The following is a 19,949-nucleotide window of genomic DNA, read 5'->3' as shown; positions in this document are numbered from 1 at the left end:
GAATTGACACTAGGCAGCCACTGGTGCACCAGCGCAACTAGGGAGCAGGAATGCACCACATCTTGGTAAATATGACAAATTCCTGCCCTCTTCATTTGATGCAGTGTAGCAAGTTGTCTTGTTGCATTGAACTGTGTCAAATACTGATAAACCTGACCTTTCATTTGTTATCTAAAAGTTCTTGAGAGAATGATGTGATAATTCCCTGGTTATAGCAGTATGGTATAGGTCCTCTCTATATGGTTCTAGGAAATATAGGGTTTACACAGGAATTACATTGGTCTTTGTATTTTTATTTGACATAATTAAGTGATGATTTTGTTTCTGTGTTTCTGCTTACAGAATTCAACACAGAACCTTACCACAAAAGTCAACAACAGTGGAAAAGAGGGAAGTCATTGGTAAGCAAATATTAGGAGACGTAGATGGTTATTGTTGTAAAGTGCCCCTTTTTGGATGGTCACCCCCCACCTTTTGCTGTCAGATGCTGTTGTTGTGGCCTGTCAGTGTACTGAGGCCTGCTAACCAGGCCCCAGTACCAGTTCTCTTTCCCTTAAAGTGTATGTCAAAGTGCAAAGGCTAATTGGCAAGTACCTTACTACCCCTGTAAGTCCCTAGTAAATGGGACCCAGGGCATTGGTGGTAAGGGGGTGAGCAGGGCTGCAACAGTTATTGTGCCACCCTGAGTGACCCAAGTAAAAGAGAGTTTCCAGAGGTGCCATGTCAGCCTGTATGAGCAGCTTGCTGCTCAAGTGAGGCTGTGCCTGCACCAGGCGCAGGCAGAGTCCCTGTTACTGCCCATGGACTGGTCATTCACCCCTAAGGTATGCCCCCTGTAGCCCAGGAGGCAGGCTGCACTTTTCCATGAGTGAGTACATATGTGCACGAGCACATATGCTCCCATGCTGGCATTTAAACTGCAATGCTGTCTTGAGTAGCCAGCGGTCCATTGGATAACATGGGCTGGCATCTGACCACAGCTCAGATGTCCAGCTCTGCAATGGCCAGGCCGAATCCTTTCATGTTTGGTATCATACACTATGCTTTTTAACCCTGAATCTGATTAATAGGTTCAGGATTGAAAAGCAGCTGCCCAGGTGGCACCCTCAGAGGGTGCCACAAAGTTATTGAGTACTGCACTGTTTTGGCAGGCTCTCCCGAGCCTCTTCTACCACAGATAAGAGTCTGACCTCCTGCTGGTGATGTTAGCACCTTGGCAGGATGAAGGACAAAGGGCCTGGACAGCAAGGAGGTTAATCCTCCTCCCTCCCAGACTGGATAGTGAGATTATCATCAGGGCGGTGGGCCTCAAATGCTTCCCCTACCTTTGATGTGTAAAGCCTTCCCAGCCTACCCGGTGGGCAGGGGGGAAATTAGATATGTGGGAGGAGTGGACCTCCCTCAGGAGAGCCACACCTCTGAGGTGGGCCAGGAGGCCTGAACAGCCAAGGGAGGGTTCTGCCATCTTGGCAGACCTTAAGAATAGTGGGTTCTGGGTAGAAAAGTGATGCACTCCTACAGGAAGTCGTCACTGCAGGGACAGTAGCCCATTGGTCACTGTCCCTCCCAGCCTTAAACACCCCCTAAACCAGGATTTAAGGGGCTCCCCTGGCACCAGAATGCAGATCTTACCTGGAAAAGAAGAGAGAAGCACAAATAGACATATGCACCAACAGCAGGACTGGGACCCCAGCGCAAAGAAGAGGACACAGATTGATCTAACGGGGCTAGTACCGGAACTGAGTGCCCGAAGTGTGTTGGAGGTGAAAACTCATTGGCCCCAAGCAGAGGGACCTCCATGGACACTGACACTCCAAGGAAGACTCCCCTGACTGGTGGCACCAGTCCCTTGTAAATTGCAGGAGTAAAGAAGGACTGAACTCGAAGATCTGTGACCTGACAAGCTCTGAGTGCCTGAGCCTAAAGAAACTTCAGTGTCCAGCATCTTAGAAGTGGGAGTGAGGCCTGTGCTAAGGTTCAAGCCCCGCCAGATGATCTCCAGCCACCAGAAAGCCAGTTGAACACCCTCGCAGGTATCAAGGCATGTCTGTCGCCTGCCCGCAAACTGACGGCCACACGACGTTCACTGAATCCAGAGCACCCCCCCAGCACAGGGACTGACGCCACCAGCGACCCCACTCCTGTGGGTTTGCAGCCTGAAGGAACTGACTTTGACTGGAGCAGCAAAGCATCTTTGGCACGACCAGCCCTCGATTGACAGCTAGAGGCCACCTCTGCTCCTGGAGCCCCCGGACGAGGTGGTGAAGATCCAATTGTTCAATCCTTGCACTGGCCACCCAAAGGGCCTTTACATCTGAAGGGTAGAGTGTGTGTCCACTCCCACGTCCATTTTAGCAACGGAGTGCAAATTACACCAACCACTGCGGACTCCCTGGGTAAGATAACAAAAGTTTGACTTTTGAGTCTTGGTCTAGATCCCCGCAGAACCTTAAGTCCCTGTGGGTTCACCGGAACGCACCCTGCCTGAGTGCATACCGCTATTTTTCCCATTGACTTCAATGGAAGCCCTTTAAACCTACAAAGTACTGTATTTTGAAAAGCCACAACTCTGGTTGTACAGAAGCTACAAAGTTCGTATTGGTGTCTAATTTAAGGTTAAAGTCCAACCTATTTTTCAAAATCCGTACTGAATTTCTATTGAGTCATATCATTTACGTATCATCCATGTGGGTAATGTGAAATGCTTTACACATGTTCCTCTGAGTAGCCTGAGTAGCCTGACTGCTCTTTGCCACACTACCAAGACTGAGCTAGGGTTTATCAACTGAGGTCTACTACTGGGTATTGTGTTGGTATTCCATGGTAAGACTCCTTAGTCAGACTATATAATACCTTCATCTTGCTACAGTTATAATAATACCATATATCATAATACCACTAATTTAACAATGTCAGTTGTCTCTATTAGGAATACATGAACATGCACCAGTGATCGGAAGGGAGACCAGAGAAAAGTGTCAGCACACTGAAGGACTAAATTCCCAAATAATATAGTTTTCTTTCTCTTTCCATCCAATTCCCCTTTCCCTTCAGCACGGGCACTATGAAGATTTGTGTTCTGGAATCTGGCAGTCAGTGGTTAGGTGGCATATGGAACCAGCTTCTAGAATCACATCTCTCTCCCACAGGATTACACTACCTCTTCCACTTCCAACACATAGCTTTATTCGGTTACTTTCAACCATAAAAGCAAAACAACCAACAGTTGAATGAAAAAGGAAATATAAATTAGGTTAAAAAGAATAAGAATAAGATAAAAACATATATTTCAGCCTTAAAACACATAAAATTATTTTCCTTAAAAAAAAGCACCTAACCCCCTAATACCTAACATTTAAATAGACAAAGGGTTTTGTTTCAGTCTATGTGTATAGTAAAAATTTGGCAACTAAAACACTTTTTTTTTTTTTTTTTTTTTTTTTGGTCCTCATCATCATTATTTCCCCAGAAATGTAGTACGTATATGCCAAGCAGCTACAATATACTTACTAACCGCACAGGATAGAGGGAGAGAAGTTTCCCTCATCATGATCCTTAAGGCAACAATACAATGTCTTACCCCCATATTACTGCACACAGGTCGTAACCACTTCCGTCGCGCAATCAAATAAACAGGGCATATAAACATAAAATGTACAATAGATTCAGAAATTTGATTACAACTCGGACAAGTATCAGGACTTGCGGTCGCACTCCATGTGCTGCCATAGGATTTAAGAGGCAGACAGCCATATCTGAACTGAATATATAGACTCTTACTTAATGGGTCAAGAATTGTATCCATAAATGGTTCCAGATACGGGTACCATTTAAAATCAAAAAATTGTGAAGTCAATCTGCCGTGTGTTGAACACAGCAAGTAGTTTTCCCTGACATATATCCAGTAAACAATTTTTAAATGATTCTTCTGATCCTTCCTTATACTTTCTGGATGACTCCAAAACTCACTAAGACCCAATCTGTGGAACCATTTTGAGATGTGGCTAAACCAGGGAATGGTAAGTACATTTGGTCTGTCTAGAATGTCTTGAATAGACTCCTTGTATGTGGATAGCTCTGGGGTGGTCCATACACGGACCCAGAATAGCAATGGTCGTAGGGCAATTACATCAGAGATGCGTGAAAGGCCAAGGTCCCAGAACATAGGCAGCAGTGGGGTTTTGCGAGGACAGGCCAGAGTCGACCTTACAAAGTTGTTTTCCCCCACTGCAAGCTTGCCAGTGTTCGAGGACCCCCAAATTTCAGACCCGTAGACCGCAGCGCTCTGTGCCTTTGCTTGGTAAATTTTAATAGTTGGAGTAATCACTCTCTCAGAAGTAGATTTGTGAAAGCGTAAAATGGCCCCAGATCTCTGCGCCAGAATAGCTGAACTTTTTTCAATTTGGGCCCCCCAATGCAGATTGTTGCTAATTCTCACCCCCAAATAATCTATGGAGCTTACCATACCTAGGGGGGTACCATTATGGAAAATTGAATATCTCTTAGTGGGGCCACAACCCAGGGTCATAAATTTAGTTTTGCTATGGTTGAGTTCAAGGCCATAGTCGCCACAAAACAAACTAAACTTATCCACAAGTACCTGGAGATCCATAGGGGTTCTGGAGATCAGGAGGGAATCATCAGCAAATAGCAAAATTGGAATTTTATGGTTGTTCAAGGATGGAGCATCATTTTGGCAGTTGGTAACGACTTGCACCACCTCGTTGATAAACAATGTAAATAGCGTTGGGGCAAGAACACAGCCCTGGCGTACTCCTCTCTTAATATCTATTTTGTCGGTGAGTTCCCCCTGCTTACCCCATCTGACTTGTGCAAATGTTTTTTCATGTAATCTTTGGATCAAATGCACTAGATTTCCTGGGATACCGATTTTATTTAATATTCCCCATAGTTTCTCTCTTGGGACTAAATCAAATGCAGATCTTAGATCTACGAAAGCAACATAAAGTTTTTGCTTAGATAGGGTGACATACTTCCAAAATAGTAATGACAGCCTGAGGACTTGGTCCATGGTGTTAGTTTTAGGCCGAAAACCGGCCTGTAAGGGGGATAAAATTTGGTTGTCTTGAATCCAATCGGTAAGCCTATCTAGGACCTGCTTAGCAAACGTCTTCTGAAGAATATCAATTAGGCTGATTGGTCGATAATTTGCAGGTGAACCTACATCACCCTTTTTGTGAATCGGTATTATTTCTGCGCCACGCCAGGAATCTGGAATAGGGCTACCAGCTGCTATGGCATTAGACAATACATTGATGTACCATGCCCATATCTTTGGTTCTGATTTGAACAGGTCCCCTGGGATCTTATCTGGACCAGGGGCTTTGGCTGGCCTCAAAGAATTAATTGCAGCTGTTGTTTCGGCTAAAGTAAAAACAATGCTCTCAGTTGTGGTCTTGTTAACAGCCCAACACTCATCATATCCAGGGTCCTCCAGAGATTGTGGTGCAGGCAGAGCATAAATTCCAGAAAAATAGGACACCCATCTTTCGGGCTGTATGTACATACCAATGTCATCATTGCCCCTTTTCGAACTAGAGGTCAACAGCCGCCAGAAGGAACTACACAGACAGCCACGCGTGGCACGCAGCCAGGCGCCCCGGGACGGGCCCGGGGCGGACCGGCGAGCCCAGCCCGCCCTCCCGCCGAGGCGGGGTGGCGAAGGCTGGGCGCGCCGGCCGGCGTACCTCCGCGGCAGGACCCGGGGGCGGGGGATTACACTACCTCATCCAGACCCATGAGCCAGACTCATTCTTGAGATTCCCCGCCGTGAACATATCCCCAGTCATCTAAGAGACCTCCGCTGGCTCCCTATTGAGAAGAGGATTAACTTGAAACAACTCGCCCACGCTTACAAGGCCCTCCACAACTTAGGAACTGCCTACCTCAACCACTGCATGATCTTCTACTCCCCCACCAGACCTCTCCACTCCACTCAGCAAGCACTAGCCACCGTACCAAGCATACGGAAGGCGGGTGGGAGATCCTTTGCCTACCCAGCGGCAAAGAGAGGGAACACCCTGCCCCTGCACCTCAGGCAGTCACCATCGCTACCCCGATTCAGAAAGGACCTTAAAATCTGGCTCTTCAACTGAATCTCAGAGGACAAACCCCCTTGGGGCCTTGAGACCCATACAAGTGAGTAGTTGCACTTTATAAACCCTGATTTGATTTGATACTACCTGCAGAGGACAACTGAAGATATGATTAGTTAGAAAGACATGGATGAGTTCCTTTATTCCAAACCCATCTCCAAAAATCCTTTCAAATCAGATAGATATAAATGTCTTCATTTTCCAATAAAACAATCTCTACACTGCCGGAGTACTCACATGACAGGCCATCAAGGCATCTGCTTTGGGAGTGCATGAATAATCCCAGCAACAGGAAAACACTCCCCATGCTCTGCTTGCACACACCTCTCTTCCATAACCCAGAAACATAGCAAGAGCATTGAACACCCCTCCAGTCAACCGAACGCCATCCGGTTGGGCTGCAGGCCCAGCGCTCCGTGCTGCATCTCAGTGTGAGCTGCCTCAATGGGAGGCAAAGCACATGACGGATTGTTTGGCTCTACAGTGCCTCATCATCCATTGTTCAACTACAAATTCATATTGCAGTCACTGCTCAGCATAACCTGTTGTAGGCCTTTCCAAAGATAAAAAAAGGAGAGGAGGTGGAAGCAGTAGAAGGGGTTTGTCATGTTAAAAAAACAAGAGGTGTGCTGACTGGTGGATCTGTTGAGGAAGAACTGCCTTTCATATAGTAATGAATTAAAGTGAGGGAAAGGGCTCAAAGTAATGTGATAACTAGTAAGCAACTGAAAGAGACCCATTCCTGGGTTTAAGACAACACAGTCAGCCAGCAAAAGAGGATACAAAAAGTGATGGATAGAACGTTTCACTTAATCTCAACCACTGGTAATTACAAGGGGCTGCATCCCAGTTGTAGGAAGTTGGCTCTGTATATACTATTTCAAAGTAAGAAATAGCATGCACAGAGTCCAAGGGTTCCCCTTAGAGGTAAGATAGTGGCAAAAAGAGATAATTCTAGTGCTCTATTTTGTGGTAGTGTGGTCGAGCAGTAGGCTTAGCAGAGGGTAGTGTTAAGCATTTGTTGTACACACACAGGCAATAAATGAGGAACACACACTCAAAGACAAATTCCAGGCCAATACGTTTTTATATAGAAAAATATATTTTCTTAGTTTATTTAAGAACCACAGGTTCAAGATTTACAAACAATACTTTAAATGAAAGGTATTTCACTCAGGTATCTTAGGAACTTTGAATAATCACAACAGCATGTACAGTTTTGGCAAAAATGTTAATAAGCTATTTTAAAAGTGGACACTGCAAAAATCAACAGTTCCTGGGGGAGGTAAGTAATTGTTAAGTTCACAGGTAAGTAAAACACTTACAGGGTTCAAAGTTGGGTCCAAGGTAGCCCACCGTTGGGGGTTCAAGGCAACCCCAAAGTTACCACACCAGCAGCTCAGGGCCGGTCAGGTGCAGAGGTCAAAGTGGTGCCCAAAACACATAGGCTTCAATGGAAATAGGGGTGCCCCGGTTCCAGTCTGCCAGCAGGTAAGTACTCGTGACTTCGGAGGGCAAACCAGGGGGGTTTTGTAGGGCACAGGGGGGACACAAGCAGGCACCAAAAGTACACCCTCAGCGGCACAGGGGCGGCCGGGTGCAGAGTGCAAGCAGGCGTCGGGTTTTCAATAGCAATCAATGGGGAGATCCGGGGGACTATCAGCGATGCAGGCAGGCACGGGGGGCTCCTCGGGGTAGCCACCACCTGGGCTAGGCAGAGGGTCGCCTGGGGGTCGTTCCCGCACTGGAGTTCAGTTCCTTCAGGTCCTGGGGCTGCGGGTGCAGTGTGGTTTCCAGGCATTGGATTCCTTGAAGCAGGCAGTCGCGGCCAGGGGGATCCTCGGGATTTCCTCTGCAGGCGTCGCTGTGGGGGCTCAGGGGGGTCAACTCTGGCTACTCACGGGCTTGCAGTCGCCGGGGAGTCCATCCTGTAGTGTTAGTTTTCCGCAGGTCGAGCCGGGGCGTCGGGTGCAGAGTGGAAAGTCTCACGCTTCCGGCGGGAAACGTGTGGTCTTTAAAAGTTGCTTCTTTGTTTCCAAAAGTTGCAGTTTCTTGAACAGGGCCGTTGTTCTCGGGAGATTCTTGGTCCTTTAGATGCAGGGTAGTCCTCTGAGGCTTCAGAGGTCGCTGGACCCTGCTGGATGCGTCGCTGTTGCAGTTTTCTTCGAAGTAGGGAGACAGGCCCGTGGGGCTTGGGCCAAATCTGTTGTCGTCTCCGTCTTCACTGCAGGGCTTCAGGTCAGCAGTCCTTCTTCTTCTTTAGGTTGCAGGAATCTATCTTCCTCGGTTCTGGGGGCCCCTAAATACTCAATTTAGGGGTGTTTAGGTCTTGGAGGGCAGTAGCCAATGGCTACTGGCCCTGAGGGTGGCTTCACCCTCTTTGTGCCTCCTCCCTGTGGGGAGGGGGGCACATCCTTAATCCTATTGGGGGAATCCTCCACCTGTGAGATGGAGGATTTCTAAAAGTAAGAGTCACCTCAGCTCAGGACACCTTAAGGGCTGTCCTGACTGGGGAGTGGCTCCTCCTTGTTTGTCTCATTATCTCCTCCAGCCTTGCCGCCAAAAGTGGGGGCAGTGGCCGGAGGGGCGGGCATCTCCACTAGCTGGAATGCCCTGTGGCACTGTAACAAAGGGGGTGAGCCTTTGAGTCTCCCCGCCAGGTGTTACAGTTCCTGCAGAGGGAGGTGAGAAGCACCTCCACCCAGTACAGGCTTTGTTCCAGGCCACAGAGTGACAAAGGCACTCTCCCCATGTGGCCAGCAACATGTCTGGAGTGTGGCAGGCTGGCAAAAACTAGTCAGCCCACACTGGAAGTCGGGTATGTTTTCAGGGGGCATCTCTAAGATGCCCTCTAGGTGTATTTCACAATAAAATGTACACTGGCATCAGTGTGCATTTATTTTGCTGAGAAGTTTGATACCAAACTTCACAGTTTTCAGTGTAGCCATTATGGTGCTGTGGGGTTCATATATGACAGACTCCCAGACCATATACTCTTATGGCTACCCTGCACTTACAATGTCTAAGGTTTTGCTTAGACACTGTAGGGGAATAGTGCTCATGCACCTATGCCCTCACCTGTGGTATAGTGCACCCTGCCTTAGGGCTATGAGGCCTGCTAGAGGGGTGACATATCTATGCCATAGGCAGTGTGAGGTTGGCATGGCACTCTGAGGGGAGTGCCATGTCGACTTAGTCATTTTCTCCCCACCAGCACACAAAAGCTGGCCAGAAGTGTGTATGTGCTGAGTGAGGGGTCCCCAGGGTGGCATAAGACATGCTGCAGCCCTTAGAGACCTTCCCTGGCATCAGGGCCCTTGGTGCCAGGGATACCAGTAACAAGGGACTTACCTGGGTTCCAGGGTTGTGCCAATTGTGGAGACAAAGGTACAGTTTAGGGAAAGAACACTGGTGCTGGGGCCTGGTTAGCAGGTCCCTGCACACTTTCAAATCATAACTTGCCATCAGCAAAGGCAAAAAGTCAGGGGGTAACCATGCCAAGGAGGCATTTCCTTACACCAGTCCATTGTTATTTTGCACACCGTGCTAACTCAGTTTGAACCCAGCTTTATGCAAATCAGTCTTGACCCTGCTCTAATGGAAACAGTCCAGCCCGAACTACCATGCCAGGTCCTCCCTAAACCTGGACAAAATCAACCAAGGACCAGTTTCACCATTGTTATAGGCTCGTCCGCTGGGTATAGTTTGGTTCCAGTGACACAGAAGCCACATCTGGGCATACCCATTCTACTTAGAGCTACATATTAAAGTACACAAAAAATGATGGATGGAATGCTTGAATTGATGTCAGTTACTGGTCATTACTCAGGCTGCATCCCAGTCAATTTTCATCTTAGATAAACCCTGCTACAATGAGAAGTCCAACCTGAACTGCCAAGCCAGGTTCTCCCTGAACTGGAACACAAGCAACCTAGGACTGGTTTTGTCCTTGTTATGGGCAACCGGTTATATCTTGGTTCCAGTGACACAAAGCTCCACCAGTCAGCACACCTCTTTTTTTTTAACATGACAAGCCCCTTCTCCCCCTTCCACCTCCTTTCTTTTTTATCATTGGTAAGCGTACAACAGGTTCTGCTGATGAAATGCTTGAATTAATCAGAGCAACGGGTAATTACTAGAGGTCACATCCCAGTACAATGCTGTTTTGCACACTATGTCACCAGTTCAATGTTTGGTCCCTTAGCTTAGCAGTGAGACCAGAAGCTAAATCCCTCTGTCCCACAACATATCAATCCTTCAACCACTCCACTGGGAAAAATACACAGAATAATACAAATGTGCAATCAACTCCTCAATGTTATCAAGTAATGATACACAAAATATTTTCTGTAATGATAAATTGTAGAGTTCCTTTTCTGCCTATGACCAAGATTGAATGTCTTCTAAAGAAATGTCTATTCTGATATTTACACAGTGCACAACTCACTGCTCCCAAAATACTTGAAAATTGCAGCACTGTCAAATCTGGCTTGAATCACAGGCAGAAAAAAATGGGATCACAGAACCCTGACCTTAAAATTGTTCTTCTCACAATCCAACCTACCCCATGATACCACCACTCATGAAGTCCACTTCTTCCTGACTCTACTGAAGCCAGAAGTGGCCCTTGCGGGTGGATCATAGACCCCTGTTCCAACACATATGAAGCTTCTAGGGAGGACTCAGCCCCCACCTTCCTCTTAGGTCCAAGGTAAGCCTAAGTATACACAAAGCTATGGCTACCACGTGCCTAATTTTAATGCCCCAGCAAAGTTATTACCAATGGTTATAATATTCATAATGCCTCACTGCAAAGAGTATGAAAAACTTTAAAAAATCCTACTTTCATAAACCAAAACTAAATCTGTGACTAACACTCATCCTAAAGACACAGTGTAAGGAAAAGCCTCATTGGCATGGGTACCCCCTGACTTTTTGCCTTTGCTGATGCCAAGTTATGATTTGAAAGTGTGCTGAGGCCTGCTAACCAGGCCCTAGCACCAGTGTCCTTTCCCTAACCTGTACTTTTGTTTCCACAATTGGCACACCCTGGCATCCAGGTAAGTCCCTTGTAACTGGTACCCCTGGTACCAAGGGCCCTGATGCCAGGGAAGATCTCTAAGGGCTGCAGCATGTCTTATGCCACCCTGGGGACCCCTCACTCAGCACAGACACACTGATTGCCAGCTTGTGTGTGCTAGTGGGGATAAAACGAGTAAGTCGACATGGCACTCCCCTCAGGGTTCCATGCCAACCTCACACTGCCTATAGGTATAGATAAGTCACCCCTCTAGCAGGCCTTACAGCCCTAAGGCAGGGTGCACTATACCATAGGTGAGGGCATAAGTGCATGAACACTATGCCCCTACAGTGTCTAAGCAAAACCTTAGACATTGCAAGTGCAGGGTAGCCATAACAGTATATGGTCTGGGAGTCTGTCATGCACGAACTCCACAGCACCATAATGGCTACACTGAAAACTGTGAAGTTTGGTATCAAACTTCTCAGCACAATAAATGCACACTGATGCCAGTGTACATTTTATTGTAACATACAACCCAGAGGGCACCTTAGAGGTGCCCCCTGAAACCTTAACCGACTACCAGTGTAGGCTGACTAGTTTTAGCAGCCTGCCACACACCAGACATGTTGCTGGCCACATGGGGAGAGTGCCTTTGTCACTCTGTGGCTAGTAACAAAGCCTGTACTGGGTGGAGGTGCTTCTCACCTCCCCCTGCAGGAACTGTAACACCTGGCGGTGAGCCTCAAAGGCTCACCCCCTTTGTTACAGCACCCCAGGGCACTCCAGCTAGTGGAGTTGCCCGCCCCCTCCGGCCACGGCCCCACTTTTGGCAGCAAGGCTGGAGGAGATAATGAGAAAACAAGGAGGAGTCACTGGCCAGTCAGGACAGCCCCTAAGGTGTCCTGAGCTGAGGTGACTCTGACTTTTAGAAATCCTCCATCTTGCAGATGGAGGATTCCCCCAATAGGATTAGGGATGTGCCCCCCTCCCCTCAGGGAGGAGGCACAAAGAGGGTGTAGCCACCCTCAGGGCTAGTAGCCATTGGCTACTAACCCCCCAGACCTAAACACACCCCTAAATCGAGTATTTAGGGGCTCCCAGAACCTAGGTAACTAGATTCCTGCAACCTAAGACGAAGAAGGACTGCTGAGCTGAAAAACCTGCAGAGAAGACGGAGACACCAACTGCTTTAGCCGCAGCTCTACCGGCCTGTCTCCCCACTTCTAAAAGACACTGCTCCAGCGACGCGTTCCACAGGGTCCAGCGACCTCTGAAGCCTCAGAGGACTACCCTGCATCTAGAAGGACCAAGAACTCCCGAGGACAGCGGCTCTGCTCCACAAAGACTGCAACTTTGCAACAAAGAAGCAACTTTGAAACAACACACGTTTCCCGCCGGAAGCGTGAGACTTTGCACTCTGCACCCGACGCCCCCGGCTCGGCTTGTGGAGAACAAACACCACAGGGAGGACTCCCCGGCGACTACGAGACCGTGAGTAGCCAGAGCTGACGCCCCCTGAGACCCCACAGCGACGCCTGCAGAGGGAATCCCGAGGCTCCCCCTGACCGCAACTGCCTGCTTCAAAGACCCGACTCCTGGTAAAGACACTGCACCCGCAGCCCCCAGGACCTGAAGGATCCGACCTCCAGTGCAGGAGCGACCCCCAGGTGGCCCTCTCCCTTGCCCAGGTGGTGGCTACCCCGAGGAGCCCCCCCCCCCCTTACCTGCCTGCATCGCTGAAGAGACCCCTTGGTCTCCCATTGAAACATATTGCGAACCCGACGCCCGCCCCCGTGCTGCTGAGGGTGTACTTTTTGTGCTGACTTGTGTGTCCCCTGGTGCCCTACAAAACTCCCCTGGTCTGCCCTCCGAAGACGGGGGTACTTACCTGCTGGTAGACTGGAACCGGGGCACCCCCTTCTCCATTGAAGCCTATGCGTTTTGATCACCACTTTGACCTCTGCACCTGACCGGTCCTGAGCTGCTGGTGTGGTAACTTTGGGGTTGCCCTGAACCCCCAACAGTGGGCTACCTTGGACCCAACTTTGAACCCTGTAGGTGGTTTACTTACCTGCAAATCTAACAAACACTTACCTCCCCCAGGAACTGTTGAAAATTGCACTGTGTCTAGTTTTAAAATAGCTATTTGCCATTTGTGTGAAAACTGTATATGCTATTTTGCTAATTCAAAGTTCCTAAAGTTCCTAAGTGAAATACCTTTCATTTAAAGTATTGTTTGTAAATCTTGAACCTGTGGTTCTTAAAATAAACTAAGAAAAGATATTTTTCTATACAAAAACCTATTGGCCTGGAATTGTCTCTGAGTGTGTGTTCCTCATATATTGCCTGTGTGTGTACAACAAATGCTTAACACTACCCTCTGATAAGTCTACTGCTCGACCACACTACCACAAAATAGAGCATTAGAATTATCTCTTTTTGCCACTATCTTACCTCTAAGGGGAACCCTTGGACTCTGTGCATGCTATTTCTTACTTTGAAATAGTACATACAGAGCCAACTTCCTACACACAGCCTATGTCTAAACCTACCCAAAAGCCTAAACTAGCCCTGACCCCATGCTTAATAATGTAACTGTAACTGTAGCAACAACCCTAAACCTACTGCTAAACCCAAACTTATCTTAGTTCTGACCCTAATACAAATGCAAACCCTACTGGTTGAATCTAATTCTAATGCGAGCATTAAGTCTAAAACATGTCCTAGGCCAGAACCCTAGAAACACTGTGACTGACCCTAGCAGCTCACGTTGTAGGAAATAAGCCTACCGTTTTTATCTTAAACGTTTCATAAATTAAAGAAGAAGACCTTTAAAAGTAAAACATTATTATAATATGTTAAGATTTAACATTCCACAAACAAAAGCTTCAATCTTGACAATCTATCATATGTCTCATAATGTGTAGATTTCTCATCAAAAATGTTTTCTAGCTCAAACTGATCAAAAGTTACAAAAAATGTGGCTCTGTGTGTTTCAGCTCAATAGAAGGAATTGTTCAAAGGCTGACTGGTCATCTTTTAGTTGCTTATTGATGTAGCTAAGAGTCAAAATGGTTCTAATAAGGTAAAACATTTTCCCAGTGAAGTAATACTATAATACATGGTATTCGGTAATCTCTGTTCAAAGGTAGGCTCTAATTTCTTTATAATGAGCGACTAGCAAAGCACCCAGTCGCCAGCTATTATAAGTTGTTACAGTAAGTTCAGACATTACAATGCCTGCTGCCAGAGCCAGCAGCCAAGGTGAAAGACAGGTCAGCTCACAGCATAACTGAAGAAGGGGTTTAAATCAACAAAAACAGAAAGTTTCCTTTCTTTCCTCTGCTCTATTTTAATAAATTATGACAAGCAGCAAGAATATGTTTATTTCTTGCAATCCTTCACTAAAAAAAAGCTAGAATCTTTCTGCATGTTTCTACACATTCCGAACTACAGCATTTGTTTTTTTAAAGCTGACTTGTATTGAACTATTTCTAATATCTGTGCGCAGCAAATGCCTAACAGGTTTTTGATGTGTTTAAATTTGCACTATAGGTTTTATTTTTATTCTTCACATTTGCAAACATGCTTGTTGTTTCATAAAGAAGAGCTATGCACCAAGGGTTTAAGTGGTTTATGGTAAATGTAGTGGTATAACCATGTATTATATGGGATAAAGTACTCCCTGGCATACATATTGAGGGTATTGCAAGTCACCTCTGAGTTCCATAACCTTATAAAGGAACTCAGCCTTTAGCCTCATTCATCTATATGGTTATAACACACCACAGTGACTTGCAATATCCTTATCAGATAAGGCAGAGGATACTTTATCCCTTATATAACAAAATATTAGAATGGTAATTATAATAATTATATAGCTTTTACTACCCCAATGAGGCGTTGAAGCACTTTTCAGCAAGCAGCACGTTACTCCGGAACCCAGAGTGGATTAGTGGTAGATTGGTATAGGGAAATATAAGTTGCTGATGGGAGCAGTGGACATGTGAGTCTGTTAATTGGATTGAACAGGATAAAGGAGAGATAGAAAATGGAAGAGTCTAGAAAGGGCTACTTCGGAGACCATAGTAGTGAAGTGAAGTTTGGGATGAGTCAGAGAATGGAGTTACAGGGTATATTGAAAGAGGTATAGGATGAGACATAGAGTAGTGAATTGGAGAGAGTTTAATTTTGTTTTCCCTAGAGTAGGAGTAAAGTAATACATCTATAAATACATAACTACATAAAAAGTATAAGTGTATATGGCAAATAATAATAAAGAGATGTAAAGCGGTATTATATAAAGTCCCATAAGTTAATGTGTGGATAAATATTTACAAACTCAGACTTTCAAGTGTTGTTGTACATAAAGCTAAATTATTTATTTACTTTATGGTTTTGGGAATTTTATTTATTTATTTATTCATAGTTATTTGTTTTTATTTGATTTTTTATCAATATTTCAATAATGAAGCACTTATAGATACAATACTTATGATCAGATTTACACATTGGGATAGATAAAATAAAATAAAAACAGAGACCTATGCGCATGTAATCAAATAACTTACGTATAAACTATGCAGTGACCTACATACAAGCATAACATTTTATATATATACATACATATACATATATATATATATATATATATATATATATATATATATATATATATACACACCCCACTAGGTAGTTATAGTTAGAACCTAATTTCTATAGAAAAATAATTTCTTTGCTTTGCTAGTAACTTTGGCGCCATTTGATGAATCTTCACAAAATGTTTAAAAAAATACGATGCTCACTTTATTGTTTGTGTGGAAAGTTTTGGGGTGATGTGTCAAGCAGGGCTGAGGAAAAGGGGGTCTAAATTTTTTTTTCCCTATGCATTTTTCCATAGGAATTTTGGACAGGAATAGCGCCCGAACCATAGGACACAATTACACCAAATTTGGCTGAAAGGTAGCTCTTGGTCATTTGGTGTAAATCCATTCAGTAGTCTTTGAGAAATTATAGAAAAAAACAATTTGTAAATAAAGGGACACGAAGGCTCCATGAACCCTCCCATTCTGGTGCTGAGATCTGATTGGCTGCCAACACTTCAACAAGGAAGAGTTGTTAGCCATGTTAGGACTCAGCTTCAGCTGAGTTCCAGAAAAAAAGATTAAAAAACATTGACTCCTTAACTCTGGAGCTGGGGTCCCAGACTGAACCCCTGAGCAAAAAAGCACTTTTTAGAAAAAAAATGCCACAAATTTGCAACAGAGTAGCAAATTTGCAGCACAAATGCAAAGAAAAAACAAGCATGGGCTCCTGCGCTTGTTTTTAATTCAGGCCCCTGGTTGGCATGTCATAAAAAAGGAGAGGCCACAGGGGCCCCCCCTCCTGGGCTTGCTGAAGCCCCGGGATCTGCCACCTCCCCATGGCGATTATTACATTGAATGCGCAGGTGCCGCATATGTTCCCCCCTGCATATCCAGGACCCATCACCTACCCAGGCTTTACTGAAGATGAATGCGGGGGCATATGGCCCTCTTCAGCCCCGAGAACTGCCACCTTCCTGGGGCTATAATTAAAATGAATGCAGGGGAGACATGCAGGCCCCTGCAGCCTTCGGGCCGCCACCTCCTCTGGGCTTTAAACAACATGAATGCAGGAGACATGCGTGCCCCCACCAGCTGAAAGGACCACCACCTCCCCGCTGCTTTAATCATAATTAAGGGTAGCTGCATGGCCCCCACCGCAGCCCCAGGGACTACCACCTCCCCAGGGCTGAATTTAAAAAAGGAAGGTGGTCCATCACAGACCCCTGGCCCCAAGGACCTCCACCTACCAGCGTCTAGTGAATGTTGGAGGGGGGCCACGTGGCCCCCCCTCGAGGAGCCAATGTTGGCCCTGGGGACCACCACTCCCCAGGGCCAGCTCCTGCTATATCCCAGAGTGTCTACCCCCGGGACATAGCTGCTTTTTTTGCTTGGTGGGTGCTATCATCTCCCACCAAACAAAAGCAAACAAACTCTACTTTCTGCGAGTGGGAGCTGCCATACAGGTCCTGCTTGCAGAAAGCAGAGTTTTCATCTGTTTCCCTGCCTGCAAATATGCATGCACAGAAAATATTGCTCCCATAAGCAGGGAGCTTCTATTTAAAGCAGCTCCCTACTTGCTGGAGAAATGCTGGCTCCCACAGGAGTCGGAAGCTGGCTAGGACTGGGGGGACCTTCAGGCTCTCCCCATGGTCCTGTACATTTAAAAAAACAGCAATAAAACACTATTAGGACAGCTATTGATCTGTCACTCAGTAGGTTGACCGTTCAAGTCCTAGTATTTCATGCTGTGTGTTTGTTTATTTACTAGTGTTTTGAACGTTAAACATGTGATGGAATATTTACCTGTGTTTGCCATCAAAAGCTGTGGGTTGAAAGTCATAATTATGTCTGGACACTGCAAAATACTAAGTCATCTGTGACATAGTGGTTAAGGTCTCAGACTGTCACACTGAAAGTGGTGGGTTCTGGTCTAGGTGTGACTGTGATCTTTTCATACTTCAACTTACTTGACAAATGCATTTTTCCTTTCAATTTGATTGAAAATATCGCATTCTAAGTATATCATTCATTAAAGCCTGATACAGCTCTCTCTTTTGTCATTCTCTCAATTTCTCTCTGGGTGGTTATAGCGGCTTGACCACCACCATGTCGTCTAGGCTAAACATAATAGACACACTCTGCCTAGGATCACCTGCATCCACCGCCACTTCATTTGAAGTCTCAGAAGAGTAGATGCTGTGAAAATGACTAACGTAAAAATGTCAGGTAAAATATTACATCCCATTCCCTCAGAAGTTCCAGTCACAAGTCTGCCCCTATTAGCAATGTTCCAAAAAAGACCTGCATTCTTTGTGTGGCAGGCACACACTTAGGCCCTCATTCCGACCCTGGCGGGTGGAGGGCAGAGGAAGCACCGCCAACAGGCTGCCGGTGCTTCCCGGGCCATTCTGACCGCAGCGGTAAAGCCGCGGTCAGAAAAAGGGAACCGGCGGTTTCCCGGCAGTTTTCCCCTGGCCCAGGGAATCCTCCATGGCGGCGCTGCTTGCAGCGCCGCCATGGGGATTCTGACCCCCTTCCCGCCAGCCTGTTCCTGGCGGTTTACACCGCCAGGAAGAGGCTGGCGGGAACGGGTGTCGTGGGGCCCCTGGGGGCCCCTGCACTGCCCATGCCATGGGCAGTGCAGGGGCCCCCTAACAGGGCCCCACAAGGATTTTCACTGTCTGCTTAGCAGACAGTGAAAATCGCGACGGGTGCCACTGCACCCGTCGCACCCCTGCAAATCCGCCGGCTCTATTCGGAGCCGGCTTCCTCTTTGCAGGGGCTTTCCCACTGGGCCAGCGGGCGATCTTTTGGAGATCGCCCGCCGGCCCAGCGGGAAAGTTGAAATGACCCCCGCGGTCATTTGACCGCGGTGCGGTCTTTGGGCGGTTTCCGCCTGGCAGGCGGCGCCCGCCGCCTGCCGGGGTCGGAATGACCCCCTTAATCACTCCACATCTGTTCCTTAAGCTACAGCTCCCTGGACTTCAGGGCAGGAATATACTGAGTCCTAGCTCTACTCACACGTACTCTATCTCTGGCCAGTGAGTTCAGTTCCCTGAATAGGAGTTTCCTAGTCGCATGTCACGCTTCATCAAACCAACTGCCCTGGGAGTTACAAAAAGACAAAAAGACCATATTCTGGAATTAATGACAGAGCTGATGGAATCATTTTATCTTTCCAGCATATGAATCACTTCAACAGCTGAGGGGTTCTCTGACAAGAGAATCCCTACAATCATGTTAAAGTTGGTTTTCAGTATGAATGCTAACACCTGGGGAATATCAGCCTGGTGCCAATGCACCCTGTGACCTTGATCCCTGCCTTCCAGACCAAAAGGCCCCAAAACAGCTGATAAAAGCCTATTGGAGGGGAGGTCAAAAGCCACCACAAAGGGATTGTGATCACTGAGATCTTGCCATTGGACCCCACCTTGCCGTAGAAGGTGGCTCACTAAAGCAGACACAAAGACATAATCAATTGTGGTACCCCCCACCAATAAACATGGGAGCTTGGGTCCCCAACTTAACAACCTGTTCTGAGGTATTAATCAGCCCCATGTCTAGCAGAGCATTAGTCAGCATCACAACTCGTGTGTCCAGGGATGCCTCACTGATAGTAAAACACTCCTCCCGATCAAAAGGATTGTCTATGGTTGGGTATCCATGAATCTTAACATTAAAATCCCCTGCCACAATTACACAAAAACATTTGAAATAGATTCCATCCTTGACTTCAGTGAGTGCAGGGCAGAAAAGAGTGCCGTAGTTTGACATCCTGACTCCCACACAGCACTATAAAAATGAACGAGTAAGACATTTAGGCCCTCGTTACAACCCTGGCGGTTGGTGATAAAGTGGTGGTAATACTGCAACAGGCTGGCGATAAATACCGACAAATTATGACCATGGCGGAAACAGCACAGACAGACAGCCACTTTAATACACGACCACCAACGCAGAATCAACAGGCACCACAGCGGTATCCGCCTACAGCCAGGCGGAAGCCAATGTTCCGCCCACTGTATTAAGACACAGGAAACCACCACCTTTTCTGGAGCGGTACCAATGACATCAAAAGCCTGATGGAAACAGATCTCAGAAGTCAGAGGACTCATCTGTGGAGACTCAGGGAAGAACCACGACGCCATGGAGCCCGAGCTGCACATATTCCCAGTGTTGATTTACGTCCTGCTCCATCACGAACACCAATGACAGAGAAGATGA

The sequence above is a fragment of the Pleurodeles waltl genome, chromosome 5 (genome assembly GCF_031143425.1).
Source record: "Pleurodeles waltl isolate 20211129_DDA chromosome 5, aPleWal1.hap1.20221129, whole genome shotgun sequence".
Lineage (NCBI taxonomy): Eukaryota > Metazoa > Chordata > Amphibia > Caudata > Salamandridae > Pleurodeles > Pleurodeles waltl.
This window is presented reverse-complemented; position numbering follows the sequence as displayed.